The sequence below is a fragment of the Octodon degus genome, unplaced genomic scaffold, assembly GCF_000260255.1.
Source record: "Octodon degus isolate 3935 unplaced genomic scaffold, OctDeg1.0 scaffold00018, whole genome shotgun sequence".
Lineage (NCBI taxonomy): Eukaryota > Metazoa > Chordata > Mammalia > Rodentia > Octodontidae > Octodon > Octodon degus.
This window is the reverse complement of record NW_004524594.1, coordinates 3,337,213-3,353,738: the sequence shown is the minus strand read 5'-3', so window position 1 is coordinate 3,353,738 and position 16,526 is coordinate 3,337,213. Positions and strand designations below refer to the sequence as shown.

General features: G+C 56.3%; 2 long non-coding RNA genes across 2 annotated transcripts; one reads left to right on the top strand and one right to left on the bottom strand.

Moving 5' to 3' along the window:
* Positions 1 to 477: 477 nt before the first annotated feature.
* LOC111815587 lies at positions 478 to 1,704 on the bottom strand. The gene is made up of 3 exons (XR_002820264.1): positions 1,677 to 1,704; positions 1,237 to 1,405; positions 478 to 895 (listed from the first exon to the last, which is right to left on the bottom strand). It is a non-coding gene; the product is annotated as an uncharacterized LOC111815587 (long non-coding RNA).
* A 2,209-nt stretch (positions 1,705 to 3,913) lies between these two features.
* On the top strand, positions 3,914 to 13,931 carry LOC111815588. The gene is made up of 3 exons (XR_002820265.1): positions 3,914 to 4,105; positions 5,090 to 5,181; positions 13,505 to 13,931. It is a non-coding gene; the product is annotated as an uncharacterized LOC111815588 (long non-coding RNA).
* The last annotated feature ends 2,595 nt before the right edge of the window (positions 13,932 to 16,526 follow it).

Genomic DNA, 16,526 nt, shown 5'->3' with positions numbered 1-16,526 from the left:
TGCCCCAAACCGCGAGCCCAGACAGGTAGTCATTTGTTGAAAGTCACATAGTGAGCAAAATGTTGCCTGCCGTATGGGCTCTCCCGCCACCAGCAAGGGCCTGGGTACGAGAAGCACATTCTCTGCTCATGTCGCGCAGTGATGCACCATAACCACTAACCTGCTAATGTCAGCAGACCAGTGTGGAAAACTTGGGTCTTTGGTTTGTTAGCATAACTATTTTACATACAAAATTTTAATATGGTTGTCAGTAACGGCACACACCTGTAATCCCAACAGTCGGGAGGCTGAGGCAGGAGGATTACTGCAAGTTCAAGGCCAGCCTGAGCTATGCAGCAAGACGCAGTCTCAGAAAACCAAAGTTAAGTGTTTTAATGTGGCAGAATACCCCGTAAATAGGGATAATAATAGTACTAGTGACAACTCATCAAGAATTCAGCTCCTGAGAAGCACCTGGGTCGCTCCCCGCTCCCCCTATAAGCTGGGTGTCCTTTCCTCTCAGTTTTGCAGGTCAGCTGTTTGGAAGCCTGGGTAAGACAAGGCCATAGCTTATTCTTTTACCGTCTTGCTAAACGGCTCCCTGGTCCACTGTGAAGTCAAATTTGACCTGTGTCAGGGTCGGCCTGGGCATGGGCGGTGGGGCCTGGAGCTGCCCTTTCATCTCCCCCACCCAGGTGTGGGAGGGAAGCAGGCCCAGGGCAGCCTGGGGGGGGAGCGGGGGAGCGGGGGAAGCATCCGAGGCCACAGCCAGGAAATTCTGCTGGAAGGGCGAGGAGCTCCTGACCCAGGGGAGCGCAGGCATTGGCCATGGGGACCCCGCTTCTTGGCGTTGCAGCCCGCAAGATGGATGGCCATGGCCTTCGGGGCTGGACAGCCACTTCTCGGCGCTTTGAAGCTGAAAGCAGAACAAATGTGAGCCGGCCGCCCGGCGCAGCTGCCTCTCATTAGGGCCGGCTTCCTGCAGCCAGGACAAGGTGCGCGGCGAGGTAGGCGGGGGCAGATGCCATATGTGTCCCCCTCGGCCGGCCGGCTGCAAAGCTGCACTCCCGGTTCTCACTCCGAGCCACTTCCCAGCCCCCATCCTGCACCCCCAGTCCTTCCAGCAGGAATCTGAGGCCAAAGAGCTCCTCCAACTCGCCACAACCCTAGAGCCAACCCATCACCAAGGTCTGGCTTCGGTCTGCTGCCCGCCTGCACCCAGCTTGCCCTCCTCCAAGCACCTTTTGGCTCACTCACAGTGGCAGTAGCCTCTCTCATGTGTGGACCTAGGGTGAAGTCCTAGGTAGCACCCCAGGACCACAGGCTGGGTGGGACCTTACTCAGGAATAAGATCGTTGCAGATGTGATCAGTTCAGGGGAGGTCAGACTGGAGCAGAGTGCCCCAACTCTAGCGTCGCAGATGTGCCTGTTAGGAGGGAACATTCAGGCAGAGGTGTGCACACAGGGAGGGTATCACAGGACGCGTGGTGGAGGCGGGAGAGGCAGGGAGCCAGGTGATCCTGGACGTGGACAGCACAGGGAGACCCGACCCACCCCACCCTCAAACCAGACAGAGATGAAGGCAGAGGTCAGGGCGATGCCTGTAGAAGCCGAGGAAGTCCAGAGACGGTCAGCTCAGCAGTGGGAGCCGGGAAGGATATGGGACCAGTCTCCCTCCAGCCTCAGGAGGAACCAACCTGCCAACACCTGCATCTTGAACCCATGGCCTCCAGAATGGTGAGACTGTGAATTTCAAGGGCATGAACCCTGGGTGGGTGGAGGAACACACTGCCAACCAACCAGATCCTCCACCTCCATCCGGACCTCCTCCCCCACTTGCATTATGAAAATTCCCATTCAGGCCGTGCAATCATCCTGCGTGGGATGACATAAAAGGTCACTGTGACCCACCAGCCCAGGAAGACACAGCCCTTCCTTGGCTCTTTGTCCCCCGCCACCTTCCCACTGCCCACACCAGCCTCCGAGGCAGAACACAGCCTGCCAATCTCCTTCAACCTCTGGGCCTTTGAACGTGCTGTGCCTTGACCCTCTCTTCAAGTCTTTGCAGGTTTACCACATGCAAGGAACCAGAAAGGCAGGGACACCAGCTGGCACTGCTGTGATGGGGAGCAGGAGGAGAGAGGAGGGAAACAGGAAAGGAGCTGCTGAGAGAAGGGTTTAGAAGTTTGGGTGTGAAGACCTAACACTGACCCAGTCCTCATGGTCCAGTGTTAGCTGAGCCTCTGATGTGGGGGCCAGGGTCTCGTTTTTCCCATCTGTGAAATGGACTGGTGCAGAGCCACCATCCAAATGAAACAGGTGTGCTCTCAAGCACAGGCTCCAGGGATCTCCACTGGTGTCATGCTTTGTGTCTGGGGCCCCCCAAAGCCTCATGCAGTCATGGGGAAGTTTCTAGAATTTGTGATCAATTCATGATCCAATGCTGAGATTATGGGTGTGAGTGCTGCTGGGATTACGGCTGTGAGTGCTACACCCACGGGTAGCCTGGATGCAGTGTAAGGAAGGAAAGAGGCCTGCTCTCCGCTGCAGCCGCTTCTCCTCCCTTTTTGCCCCTGCTGCCTTCTGCCATGTGCCACCCTGCCTTGGAGCCAGCTGCGTATGGACTGAAACCTCCACAAACAGTGAATAAATCAACCTTTTCTTCCTTAATTTTGGGTGCCAGGTATTTTGTCCCAATGAGAGAAAAGTAACCAAGACAATGGGTCAGAGGAGAAACTGAGGCTGGCAGGTGGAATAGCACCACCAAGACCACAAAACAGCAGAGCCAAATCAGAGTCACCCCAGTTCACCAGCTTCCCCTACCCCAAAGCAATGGTTGTTGCTCATAGGAATGGGAGGGACAGCTGGGGGCATCTCTGAGTCCTGGCTGATGTGGACATGTCCGTACAGGGACACATTTCCATGGCTTTGACTTTATACCACCTCTGGGGCTCAAACAAAAATATCAATTAAAAACTGTTCATAAGTAACACTGCTCAGTCAATAAGGTTAAGAAAAGTTGTAACCCTTTGCAAACAATCTGGCTGTGACCAGTCCCGACACAGGTGACAGAACCGCCAACACAGCTCATCCGTCTCTTCAGTGGCCCCCACATTGACCACACCCAGCCTCACGAGGCGCCTGGCACTGAGAGTGGGAGCCCCAAGTTTCTGCCTCTGCTCAGCCCCCCACACCTTCAGAAGTACAGGGAAACTTTCCCGTCCAGGTTTACAGAAAGCTCTCTGGGGATGCGAACTCAGCCAGCGCTGCCAGTCAAGTGTCTGGAACTGACGTCATAGCCCCATCTGGCTGTTCCCCTAAAAGCTCCCTAGCATTTGCCACTGCCCACCTCTACCTGCAGTGAAGGTGGCTTTAGCTGGGAGGCGCTCTGCTGTTGTCCCCAGGGTGTCACAGCCACTAAGGAAGAGCAGACAGGGTCCCACTCTGCCCACAACAGGAGGAGGAGATAGATGTGCAGCTGCCTGCACCGGAACTCTACCGCCTCTGCCTCTGCACGGGGCCCAGTGACTGTGCTGTGGCACCCGCACAAAGGGGACCCACAGAGACCGCAAGCAGCATCATGGAAACTTTGAAAAGTTATATCTGTTTGCACACCCAAGTTTACAGCCTATAAAACTTGGCATTCAGCTTCACATTAATTGGTTCCCACCAGAAAGTTCAGCTCTGCGTACACCCCCACACTCCCCTTAATGCACAACCCTTCACAGAGAGACAGGAACAGAGAGAGAGAGAGAGAGAGAGAGAGAGAGAGAGAGAGAGACAGACAGACAGACAGAGACAGAGACAGAGACAGAGACAGAGACAGAGACAGAGACAGCGCAAACGCACACCCTGTGACCTGGGCAGACAGCAGAGCAATGCCCCAAACCCTGTCCTCCCCCGGGCCTGTCCTGGCCACTGACAGGGCAGAATGAGGGTCTGTCCTCACCAGCCGGGGCTGCTGTGACAAGTGGGCCACACACCAGAACCCTAGACAATGGCCATCCGTGTCTTGCATCTCTGGAGCCCAGACGATGACGCCCACGATCCAGTCCTCACAGGCCTGGTGTCTACAGAGACCCACACCTCATCTTGTGGTTGACACCTTCCTGCTGCAGCCTCACAGGTGAGTGAGAGGACCCTGGCCACTGCACCAGGGTGGGGCCTCAGTGTGTGGATTCGGGTGACATGCTCTGAGCTGAGCAAAGCCGCGTGCAGCGTGGAGGGGCCAACCAGTTCAGTGCAGTCAGGAGGTCGAGGGGGACAACTGTCTCACAAGTGCGAGGAGCAGGAGGGTCAGTTTGAGTCAGAGACAGACTTGCAAGGCTCTTGGCTCCTTCCTCTTGGGCTCTTTGCCTCTCTCTGCATTCCAGCCATCATGACCTGCACAGCTCCACCTAACTGTGCCCATCTGGCAGGAGGCTTCTTCTTCAGAGCAATCTACCATGAACCAGGCCCTCTGCAGCCGTGAGCCAAGTCCATCCTCTCTCAGGGGGTGTGCCTCAGGCATCTTGCCAGTGACAGACAATGGCCACAGAATAAACTGCTGCCCCAAGGGGCTGGGTCTTTCCCAGTAGGTCTGGGACTGAGCCTCAGCTTCCTCCCACCAGCGCAGCCCTGGGCCCCAGCCTCCTCTTCTGCTCCTGTCACTCCCTCTTCCTGCCATTGCCTCTACTTACCTCATACCCCAGGTAGCCTTTCTCCCTAGACCTCTGACCACAGGCCAGAGCAGAGGACACCTTGGGGTCTTTCTGGCTGCTGTGAGGCCCGTTGATGGGGCAAGGCTGGAGCAGGAGGCCTAGGAAGGAGGCTTTCTGGCGCAGCAGGTGCCTCACCCCTCCACCGAGGACAGGACTGCAGGCTCAGTGTGACCCAGGCCCAGGAGAGGGGCTGTAGGGGTTGGGGAGGGCTGGGCTGGCAGAGACCAGGTCGGCTTATCACACAGGACTGGAGTGCATCGCACCTCATAAAACAGTGCAAACGGGCGTGCAGAGAGTTACTGCCACGGGGACTTTCATCTCCTGTCAATAAAGTGCTCTCAGCACCAAGCTGGGCTTTAGGCTCTTACTTCCAGATGTGGCGACTGCCTTCCCTTCCCCCTCTCCGGCAGGACACTCAGGATGATGTGGGCCCAGGTGAAGGAGGGGACCCCAGAGAACCGCAGATCTGCCCTCAGTAGTGTCCTGTGACAACCAGAGCGAGGTAAGTCCAGAGGGTGGTAGAGGGTCACAGGTTCTCATCCTGCAGGACCAACACAGAGCTCCGGGTGGCTCTGCTGCAGCTCCTGGTGAGATGGGGCAGGGGACAGGGCTGGGCTGGGCCGGGAGCCCTAGCCCCGCAGCCCAAAGCTGCCTTCACCTGACAGGTGACCTTGCACAAGCATGTGTCATTGCCAGCTTTCACTGTCTTGGCAAAAGCAGAAGGTGGCTCTACATCTCACACCAAATTAGTCCCCAACTGTGGCTCAAGCTTGTAGCATCGGGTCAGTGTCTGTTTGTCTTGGGAGATGAAAACACAGGGCTTGGGCTGGGGAGATGGCTCAGTAGAATAAGCGCTTGCCTGGCAAGTGCAGGGTCCTGAGTTCAACCCGGTACCGCAAAAAAAAAAAAAAAAAAAAAAAAAAAAAAAAGAAAGAAAGAAAGAAAGAAAGGAAACACAAGGCTCTCCACCCATAGAGCTGTGGCCTGGCAGGAGCAGGCAGCCAAATACCCAACACACACTCCTGAGAGGCAGGAGAGAAGGGCCTGTGTGCAGAAAGGAAAGGCACTGGCAGGCTAGGAGAGAATGTCCAGGTAGGGCCTGCGCGCGGGAGCGGGCAGGGATGGCTTCTCCCCGGGGGATGCTCAAGTTGAGCCAAATGGGAAGACATAGAGGAGCACACTTCAGGCAACAGGAACAGCAAGGTACATAAGTGTGGAGCAACAGAGGGACAGAAAAGCCACTCAGCTGCACGAAATGAGAAAGAGAGTGCCAGCAGCCAGGAGTCAGATGTCCCAGCATTGGTTGTACCTAGTCCACAGCCACAGCATGTGGCTGATTCTGCGTGGTCCAAGATGGCTGCTCAAGCTCTGGACATCGTTCTGTTATCTAAAGGAGAAAAGGAAATGCAGCCGTTCTCCCTTCTGGAGCAAAGCGAGTAGTTGAGGACAGCATCTCTGCTCATCGCTTGCTGACAGGAATGCTGGGAAATGTGTTCTGTGCTCCAGGTGGCTGTGCACCCAGCCTAGAACCCGGGGGCAATGTGCTCAACAAGAGGAAGAGACTAAACACGGGGTTGGAGACCAGCAGCCCTGTCAGCTGCCTGCAAGGAAGCAAGGTCACATCTAGACAAGCCCGCCCACACCCCACTGCTGCCACCACCCAACCCCACCTCTGACAGCAAGCTCATTGCTTGCCCCCACGGCGCCCGTCCCCCAGACCACAGGTGCTGACCCATGGTGTGGTCCATCGCTGCTGGAGATCTGACATCAGCCTGAAAGTCGTTGGTGTCTGCTGGGAAGCTCCAGTGGCTTTCCAGATAAAAAATGATGGAGTCCCGAGTCCACGAGCGGGCCCCTCAGAGTGCAGGCTCTTACCCCGCCTCTTCCTTGCCATTTCCTGCCCACCGGCCAAGGTGTACGCCTTCCTGCCGTGGGGCCTTTGCACACGCCATCTTCTCTCTTACCCGATCAAACACTGCAACAGAGGTGGAAGACAGCACTCTGCATTTCATGGGAGACAGTTGTCACAGTTGTGATTTATCACTCATGTCATGGTAAGTCCAGCAGGGCACTGGCTCCTCGGGGCCAGGCATGGATCATGACAGCCAACGGCTTCTGCTTCTGGCATGCGTGGGTGCCCAGGGAGAGCTGGTGTAGGGGGTAAGTTTAGCCTCCCCCACTGTCCCCACACCCCTGCCTTGTGCCAGTGTAGGCTGGGACATCTGAGAGGCAGTGGGGGCCCAAGGGGCGTGGGGACCCCGTCGTGTGGGCTGCCCATGGTGTGATGAGACTCAGCACTCCTTAAGGAGGTCCCCTGGCTTCAAGATGTACTGCTGCCCAGCTGCAGGGGCAGGGCCAGACCTGGACTCCCAGAAGCCAGGTGGGGGAGGGAAGAAGACAGGAAGGTTGAGGGAGGAGTGAGAAGGAAAGAGAGCAGGAGCCGGGTGGAGTGGAGGTTCTGCAAGGCTGGAAGAAAGCAGGGGATGCAGGGACCCGAAGTCAGGAGACCCCTCTGTGGATTCTTCCAGATCCAGAGACATGGGGCATGTGGTTCCCACTCTGGGCCTGCCTTAGTCTCTCCTTCTGAGAAAGGCCGTGGTGAAACCAGAATACTTTGCACCCACCCCTTGGCTCTCCTGTTGGCAGCCAGACCCCCTAGACATCTGGAATCCCTCCTTCCCAGTGGGAGACAGAGCTGGCCGCAGAGGTCTCATCAGTTCTGGGCTGCAGGACATCTCTTGCCCTTGGCCTGGAGCACCATCCAGATTGATAAAGTAGGAGATCGGGCCCCCTGCGATCTGTGCAGGCGCAGGACCCCCACTGTGCATCTCGTGAGAGACTCTACGCCCAAAACCATTTTCCATGAGATTGGCCCCTCATGCACACAGGGTAGAGTAGCCAGTGTTAGTCTCTCACTGGCTTGCTGAAAGTAGCAGGGAAACAAGTACCACTGACTAAGGGTCCCAGGGACAGTTGCGGTCATGTGCTGGGCCCAGGGGTGCTGGCTGGTGCCTTTCAGGTGGGTTGCATGAGGGCCTCACACAATCCCTGTCTCCCGATGACTCTGCCAACGTTCCCTGCTTCTTAGGTCTTGCCAGGCCCCTCAGATGCCATGGCCACTGACACTCGGGCCTCCAAACCTTAGTGCCCAGGGTCTGTCCAGTCAGCATTTGAACACTGGGCCCTGTTATGGTTTGTGTCTAGATGTCCCCCCAAAGCCTAGTGCAGTCATTAAGGTGGCTCCTAGAGTTTGTGGTTAATTCATGATCCAATGTTGGGATTATGAGTGTGAGTGCTACACCTGCCCGGAGGTAAGTAAACTGCACACAATATAAGGAAGGGAGAGAGGCTCGCTTGCTGCCGCAGCTGCTGCTCCTCCCTTTGCTCTTTGCTGTTTTCTGCCGCCATGAATGCTGCCCTCTGCCATGTGCCCTTCTGCCTTGGAGCCAGCCAGGAATGGACTGAATCCTCCACTAACTGTGAGCTAAATAAACCTTTCCTTCCTTAGTTTTGGGTGTCAGGTCTTTTGTCCCAGCAATGAGGAAAAAGTGACTGAGACAGGCTCATGTTTGTCCCCTCTGCATCCCTAGCTCAGCACCTGTCTCCAACAAGCTGCCAAGAGACGGCTGTTATGCACCGCATTGTAGTGGGGATGAGACCTGTGTGGCCCTCACGTTTGATGTCACAAACAGTGCTGGGAGCTGGATTCAGGCCGTAGCACACCAACATTTTCATTTTAACACATCAGCCTCTCTCCTCTCCTCTCCTCTCCTCTCCTCTCCTCTCCTGTCCTCTCTTCTAATGTCCTCTTGTCGTCTCCTCTCCTGTCCTCTCTCTCCCTTCCCTTCCCCTCCCCTCTCTCTCTCTCTCTCTCTCTCTCTCTCTCTCTCTCTCTCTCTCCAGTACTGGGGATTGAACCCAGGGCCTGTGCACTGAGCTACAACCTGTCCAGCTTGCGCATCAGTGGAAGGCTGTCCTGCCCCTCTTCCCTGGTGTGTCCTGCTTGGACGGCAGCACCCTGTGCATGGCTGGGGAGGGCTCTGCTGGCTGTGAACAAGGCCATCACTCTGTCTTCCATCTTTCCATCCTGCTGAAGTCATTTCCTTCATTTTGGCATTCTCTGTCTGTGGCTCCAGCTCGGGCTGGTCCTCCCACTGCTGGGGGCCTTGCAGGGCCTGCACATGCTGGGAACCCCTGCTCAGACCTGCCTTAAGCTCCTCCCCCTACCAGCCCAGTGTTTTCCAGCCTCCTGAGCCCCACCAGCTCTTCCACTCACCATCCCCAAGTGCCTGGGCCCCCGCTCAGCAGCCAGAGCCGCATCGGTCACGGACACCGGCTGTCAGCTCTGCCACGGGCACCCTCCAAGGCCCTGTCCAGAGCCTGTCAACCCCGGGGGACCGTGCTTAGCTTTTATGTCTCCAATTCATTACCTCTCTGTCTGTGGCATAAATCACAGCCGGGCTGTCTTCTCACACACTCGGGAGCGGAGAAGACACGCAGGGAACAGATATAAAATGCGCCAAGGGCGTACAGGCAGCCAGGCGCTCACCCCTCCTGCCTTGTGTGTACTCTATGCATGGTATTTTCTAACCACAATCCATCTGAGGGATGCAGGGGGTTCAGGGATCATGGGGGGAGGTGGGAATGACTGATTTCCCCCTAATCCTGTAAGATTGGATCTTCCCAATCTTAAGGCCGGATCTCCTATAGGATTGGATTTTCCCCAGTTCTAGAGTCAAAAACAAACAAACAACAACAAAAACCTATGCACTTATGGTCCCCTAGTACATTAAGAGTAGCTACTGTCTAAACATAAACCAAGTCATGTTAAACTGTTCCTTAGCTCCCTGCTGCAATAAAGGAAACTTCTTCCCAAGCCCCGATCCCTGTGGTCTGGCCCCTGCCTTCCTCTCTCCCTCCCTCCACACAAATCCTTCCCTTCACTTATTAAGTGGCAAGCCTGCCTTTTAGCCGTACGCACATTTCATGAGCACCTACTAGGTCCAGGAACTTCATGGGCCACAAATCCTCCTCCCTCTTTGTGCTTGCACTTCAGCACAAGGGTGCTGACGTTACAAGTGAACAAGCAAGCAAACGCGATGTCACACTGTGATGCTTGCTGTGGAAAAGCACATCCTACAACGAATGGAGACAAAAAAGGGGGAGCTGTTTTCAGTCGTGGGGTCAGGGAGATTTCTCTTCAGAGGCATCCCTAGGTGAGGACAGAGGGAGGGAGCACACCAGGGAGAGATGGCAGTGGGTGCCAAGGCCCTGGGGTTGATGCGGGTGGCGTCCACACAAGGAGGAGAAGGTTCGGGTGGCAGGTGACGGGGGACAGGAGTGCAGACAGGACAGGGGCTGTGAGCGGGACTTCAGATAAATTCTGAGGGAGACAGGAAGTTACTAAGGTTCAGACCGCAGGAGATATTAGGGACAATCCAGAAGGAGAGAGCAGGCCAGAAGGGTGGGCAGGAGTGGATGGGCACCTCACCACCCAGGCACCATCTCCCTTCTGTGCCTCACTTTCCTGACCTCAGAGTGGGGCTACAGCTCCCCATACCCCACATGGAAGCCAGGGCCAGTGTGACTGTGCTTGTAGTGGGGCTTTTAGGAAGTCATCAAGGTCAAATGTGGTCACTGGGGGGAGTCCTGCGAGAGAAGGAAGCTCTTTGTCCCCTTCTCCATCTGTCTCTTTCTCTTTCCATCTGTCTCTCTGTCTCTATCTCTCCATCTCTCTGTTTCTCTCCCTCTGTCTCTGTGTCTATGTCTTTCTCCCTCTGTCTCTGTCTCTCCCTTGGTCTCTCTGTCTGCCTCTCTGTCTCTGTCTCTGTCTCTCTGTCTCTGTCTGTCTGTCTGTCTGTCTGTCTGTCTGTCTGTCTCTCAGGGGGTCAGCAAAGTGGGCCCAGGCAAGGGCTCCCCACCTTGACTGGGCCTCCCTCACTTGCAATGAAATCACTCAGCATGCCCTGCTGTACCGATGGTTCTCTCTAAATTCCACTCACGCACCACCTTCTCGGCTATCATTTTGGGTATAAAACAACACCAGAAAATGGAATCTCTTACTTTCATGATTGAGAAATAAAAGGGAGTGGAGGGCCTGGGAGTTTCTGCCCCTGCCTCTGTGGGTCCTCCTGTAGCAGATACTTGGGCAGCAGCATCTTCTGTTTTCTGATCTCCATCCGTGGTCCATTCACTCATTCCCATTTTTGCTCTTGGGGTTCATGGGTGGCCAAGCACGGACACAGCCCATCACCCAAGGGCAGCAACCCTGCCATGGTCTTCCTGTACTTTGGTACTTTGGACTCCGAGTTAACGAGCTGGCATACCCTGCTTAATTCCCCAGATGTCTGCCATCTACCTTGCCCGCCAGCACAGAGGTGTCGTCTGCCTGCACCATTCCTGCTGCCTGGAACACAGCAGGCACCCAGTAAGGTGGATAGATGGAGCTAGGCACAGTGGGGCAGACCCACGATAACTCCATTGCTCAGGAGGCTGAGGCAGGAGGATCGCAGGGAGTTCAAGACCAGGCTTTGAACTACACAGTGAGACCCTGTCTCATGAAACCAAAAATTAAAAGGAGTGAATGGGTGGAAAGATGGACAGAGAAACGAACACAAAGTGAGCGGCTGTGCCCCCAGCCTTCCCAGGGTCAGGGCTGCTATGAACACATCTGGGGGCATCTGGGGTGGGGGGTTCGCAAGCAGGCCCAGGTTAGCAGCGGTTTGATTACATCCCATTAAGCATATGGTCATGATTATAATAAGCACGTGAGTTATAGCAAGTGACATGTGTTTCTTTAAGAAAAGGGTTGGGGGGAGAAGAAAGAACTACGGCAGCCCTGAAGCACCACCGAGCTGAGGCCAGGCCAAGCCCTGAGTGGCTGTTTAACCCCACACAACTTGGGTGTGGCAGGGAGGGTCCTACCTGCTTTCTGAGGGGACAGGGAAGGGTTGAGATGCCTGACGCCCCAGGACCTGGCCAGGGCACAGCTTAGGGGTCTGGAGGGAGTGAAGGGCTGAGGCTTCCTGTTCTTCAGTCACTGACCAGCCAGTCTCCGTGGCCCACAGCCTGGTGGCACGGTGACCCCTGCAGGGGTCAGGCAGCCTGCTGCTCCCTGGCACTGCGGAGCATCTCCTGTGTGGCCCTGGGTGGGTCCCTTTCCTTCTCAATGCCTCATTTGGAAAAGAGGCAGCCTTGAGAGCCTCTCTTGGCTCTGAGTGGTAGGAGCTGCACTGCTCCAGGTAAGAAAAGGGACACAGAAATCTGTCCCCTGTCCAGTCACTGGGAGGTCAGCCCCCAGGCTGCAGCCAGAAGACCGACCATCCAACCCCTCTCTCTCAACTCCCAGACAGGCGAGGGACAGGTACAGGATGTTGGCGGGACCCCTGCATGGCGAGACAAGGGGACCTCAAATGACTGTCCCCCCCCACCTTCTCAGAGGCCCTGTCTGCCTGCACCTGGTCTTCTGTGGGGCTCCAGGTCTTGCCTTTAGGGCTTCAGGTTCGCCAGGCAGAAGCTGAGGAACAGGGCTGTCCTTGGTGCTGGGAGTCCCAGCTCCGCTTTGCCTGTAAAGATGCTGATTCCGGGATGGAGTTCAGCCCTCCAGACCTCATCTAACTGTCCCCTTCCATGGTCTCGCCTCCTACTGCCTTCACACTGGGGGCTGTGTCTTCAAATGTGAACTGGGGTGGGTGACCCAGACTGCAGTCTCTGATACCCCCGAAAGCCACCCCTTGGTTTCCTTCCCAGTCTGAGTGGGGAACCCTTGATGGGCCTCACCCAGGGGCTTCTGGTAGAGCCCAGGACAGTGGGCAGGGCTTGATCTCCAAGAGCATCCAAGGAAGTGATGCAGTGACCTCAGAGGCCTCCCGCGAAAGATGTGTCTGCGGGGAACGGCTTCTTCCTGCACCAGAGTCCCACGGCCAGGACATTATGGGCGGGCGGGGTGCCTTGCTGGGCCTCAGTTTCCATGGTGACAGAGCCTTCAAGAGAGCCCAGTGATGACTGTGTCCCTTCGCAGGCTTGGCCTCCTCCCTGCCCTGCCAGGTGGGGGCGGGAGAGGAAGTTGGGGGAGGACGCGGTATTCTGCCCCGCAGAGTGATGGTCGCAGGGGGAGCGCCCAAGAAATAAATAAGAACAGTTGGCGTGAGCCGGGCTCATCTTAACACTAAGCAGAGGGGCCTGGGCTCCACTTGAAAGTCCCCGGCTAGCCAAGATGGATGGGCTGTGGCCCGGTGGGGGTGGCAGGCCCTGGTGATGAGCGATGGGGTGTTGGACTTGGTCCCCTCCAGCCGGAGAGGCCGCCCCCAGCCACCACTGGGACTTGTGCAGCCACGCCCGCCTGCGGTCCTGCTGGGGATTTACGGGTTTGTTAGGGGTCTGGAGGGCAGCAGAGGCCAGGTCTGGGAGGGAGGGAAGAGTAGAGGGAGGAAGAGAGAGAGGGAGGGAGGGAGGGAGGGAGGTTACTACCCCCACTGGACCCCTCACTCCATCTTCCTCAACTCTGCCCACGCAGCTCCCTGCCGACCTGGAGCGCCAGTGGCCTTGACCTTGGGGCCTACAGCTGCCTGGGATCCTCTTGCTCCAGTCGGCAGTCTGGGTCTCCTCCTGGTACTCGTGGGTCTCTGCCACAGCCACTGAGTCTGTCCCCAATGAGCCGCGAATTTGACAGCCACAGAAGCAGGAGCCAGGGAGCCCCGCCCACCCCTACCCTCCAGCCTTCACTCCCTGCTGAGAACCCGGCTGTTCTCTGAGTGAGCTGCTGTACGCCACGGACTGTGCCAGGCATCTCAGAATTTGCCCATTTCTGTTTCTTCATTTTACAGACAGGAAGATTGATGCTCAGAGACTCGGGATACAGGCCTGGAATCAGCTCCAGGCAGGAGCCTCCAAGCCTACATCTACGCCCTGGCTAGCATCCCCGAGTTGTCGTGCCCTCCGCTGTCCCTTGGTGCTGGGCAGGAGTGGCCTGCACATTTTCCTTCCTGTTCAGACCCACTGGGGTCTCCTGGGGTCCAAGATGTTCTCAGCATCTGTTCCCAAGGATCAGCCCCGCTCCCCGTCCCCGGGCCCCTGGGGAAACCTATGCATCTACAGTTCTGCTGGGCAGGAGCCCCACTCACACTGTAGCCTGAAGAGCATTCACCCCCATCCCATCTCTTCCTAGAGGGCACTGAGCACCTCCTGTGTGGGCGGCTCTAGGCACTGGAATAGCTGGGGACAAGAGGGTGCAGTGGTGCTACATTGTGTCAACTTGAGAAGTTAAAGGCTTAGCTAAATTAGCTCCGCAGTACATTTGTACATCTTGTGATCTCTCTGTTCCTTGCAATGTATCTGTCTGTTCCTCTAGTTAAACCCTGACTGATAAAACAGGCAAATAGTCTGTTCTCACAGAGCAAGAGCCTGGTAGGAAGGACAAATGTCAGAACTTGGGAGAATAATAAAGTCATCAAGTGAGAAGCCACCCTAAGAGGCAGTAAGTGTATTTAGGTGAAGTCCTGCATTGTTGAGTCTGGCTTGTGACTCGGGGACACTGTGCTCTATCCCCGGCAGCTGGCCAGTGGCAAGTACTCAGTGAGTATTTTGTGAGTGAGTGAGTGAGTGAGTGAGTGAGTGAGTGAGTGAGTGAGTGAATGAATGAGTGCATAGTGAATGAAGCAGTGAGTGAATGAATGACTGAATTAGTGACCACTTGAGTGAATGAATGAATGAGTGAGCAAGTGAATGAATAGGAGAGTGAATGGATCAGGAACTGAATGAATGAGTCATGATTGAATGAGTGAGTGAATGAGTTCTACAGAAAGGAAGTGCAGGGGCTTCATAGGGAGACAACATAGGGAGACCCAGCCCAGCCTGGGTTCAGACTGGTTGCACCCCACCCACACTGGGGCAGGAAAGGAGAACAGAGGTGGAAGTGTTGCAGAACCCAGGATGTTGAGGACACAGGGTCTCTGCTGCTGTCCCTATAAGGACAGTCAAAAGTGGCCACTCTCAAAGCAGGCTGTTGTGGCACCAAAGCAGCTCCAGATCCACAGCCAGGGATCTGGCCCAGCTGTAGGATCTGGCTGGGTTTTAAGCCCCAACCCTCAGTTTTCTCCTCTGTAAAGGGGGTGACTCCTGGGGCTCACCTGGTCACCCTGACCCTTTCTGGGGGCTTCATGACTGCTGCCTGCTGGAGCTTGTGACCTCTGTGACCTCGGCACTAGGGAGGTAGACACAAATGTCCATCCTCTCCCGCCATGTCCCATCTGTGCATGGAGGTGTCCCCACCCCCGGCCATCCCCAGCCAGGTCCCCTCCCATTACCACCCACAGGAATATTTCACTCCTTCCCCCAGCCCAGATGTCCCGGAGCTGTAGCCCTGCTCCCCTTCCTGCCCAGCCCACCCTATGTCCCCAGCACCCTTGAGCTCAGCACATGCTAGGCAGGGCGCCCCGAGATCATCCTCAGGAACAGCAGGCTTCAGAGGCAAAGCCCTGGGAAGGGGTTGTCCCAGAGATGGCTCAGGGTTCTGAGGCTGCAACTCCAGTCCAGGGACACTGGGGTGGGGACAGATGGATGGTGACTTGCAGAATTTAGAGGCAGAGGCTGCTCTGGGATCCACACCAGGGCGAGGTGACCTCAGTGGCCCGGGGGAGTAACGGGGCTTCTGTAGGCTTCAAGACATCAGCTGTGGACAGAGAGCCGGGTCAGTCACAGCACTGCATGGTAGCTTGGGACAAGCTGCCCTTGCTGACTTCCTGTCCTCGAAGGCCTGCTGGTCCTGAGCTTCCTCAGGCTGTCCTTGAACTGTAAGTGACCCTCTTGCCTCAGCCTCTTGAATGCTGGTGCCACCATGCATTAAGCCTGGCCAGGAAACTGAAGCTCAGCCCAAGGATTTTCACAGAGGGAGTTTTGTTTTAATTTTAATTTTAATTAATTTATTAATTAATTTATTTTTGTCTTTTTGAGACAAGGTTTCACTGTGCAGTTCAGGCTGCCTTGAGCTCACTTTGTAGCCCAGGCTGGCCTCAAACTCACAGCAATCTTCCTGCCTCAGCCTCTCCAGTGCTGGAATAAAAGGCATGGGCCACTACACCCAGCTTCATTAATCCAGGGAGCTTCTCAGGTTCTGGAGATGCTGCAGGGCCTTCTGGGGACAGCAGTGGCTGCGATACTCAGGAGCAGTGGGTGGGGGCACCCGAGCTGCAGCTGGCACAGGGCTGCCTTCAGGAGCTGGACCACAAGGTGACCTAGCCACTACCTGAGAGGCGGCCAAAGCTGAGGGGGCGGGCGTGCCCGTTGCTGCCTGCTGCCTGCCAACCAGCTGTTCTGAGTGCCCAGGCAGACAAGAAGCAGCTGGCAGAGGAACCAGGCAAAGGAAGTTTGGCCGGAGTGGCCCTAAAGTTGGGAATGGTGGCTCATGCCTGTAATCTCAGCACCCAGGAGGCCGAGGCAGGAGGATCACTGCAAGTTCCAGTCCTGTCTCAAAGAACAAACAAGAATGGGGCTCAACAATTGCATTATTTGCTGACGCATACAGAGCATGCGCCAGGCGAGTGCGGCACACGAAGCTTTTTGTGGAGCTGAACGCATCTCATTCCATCGCTGTTCCACGAATAACACTGGTGGAGACGCGGTGACCTCGCGCTGAGGCCAGTTTCCCTCGAGGTGCTTCCTGCACAACCCCGCCTGCGGTTCCGGGGCTTTTCTGTCGCTGACTCCAGACCTCCATTGAGCAGGCGCAAGGACCCAGCCCAGCCCCTTGCCGGCCTGAGCACAGGAGGGGGGAGCCGGAGGCCGAGCCCCCATCCCTCATCTCGGCCCCAGCCCCACGGGGAGCGGCGCTGTCTGCCTGCCTGTCAGTCA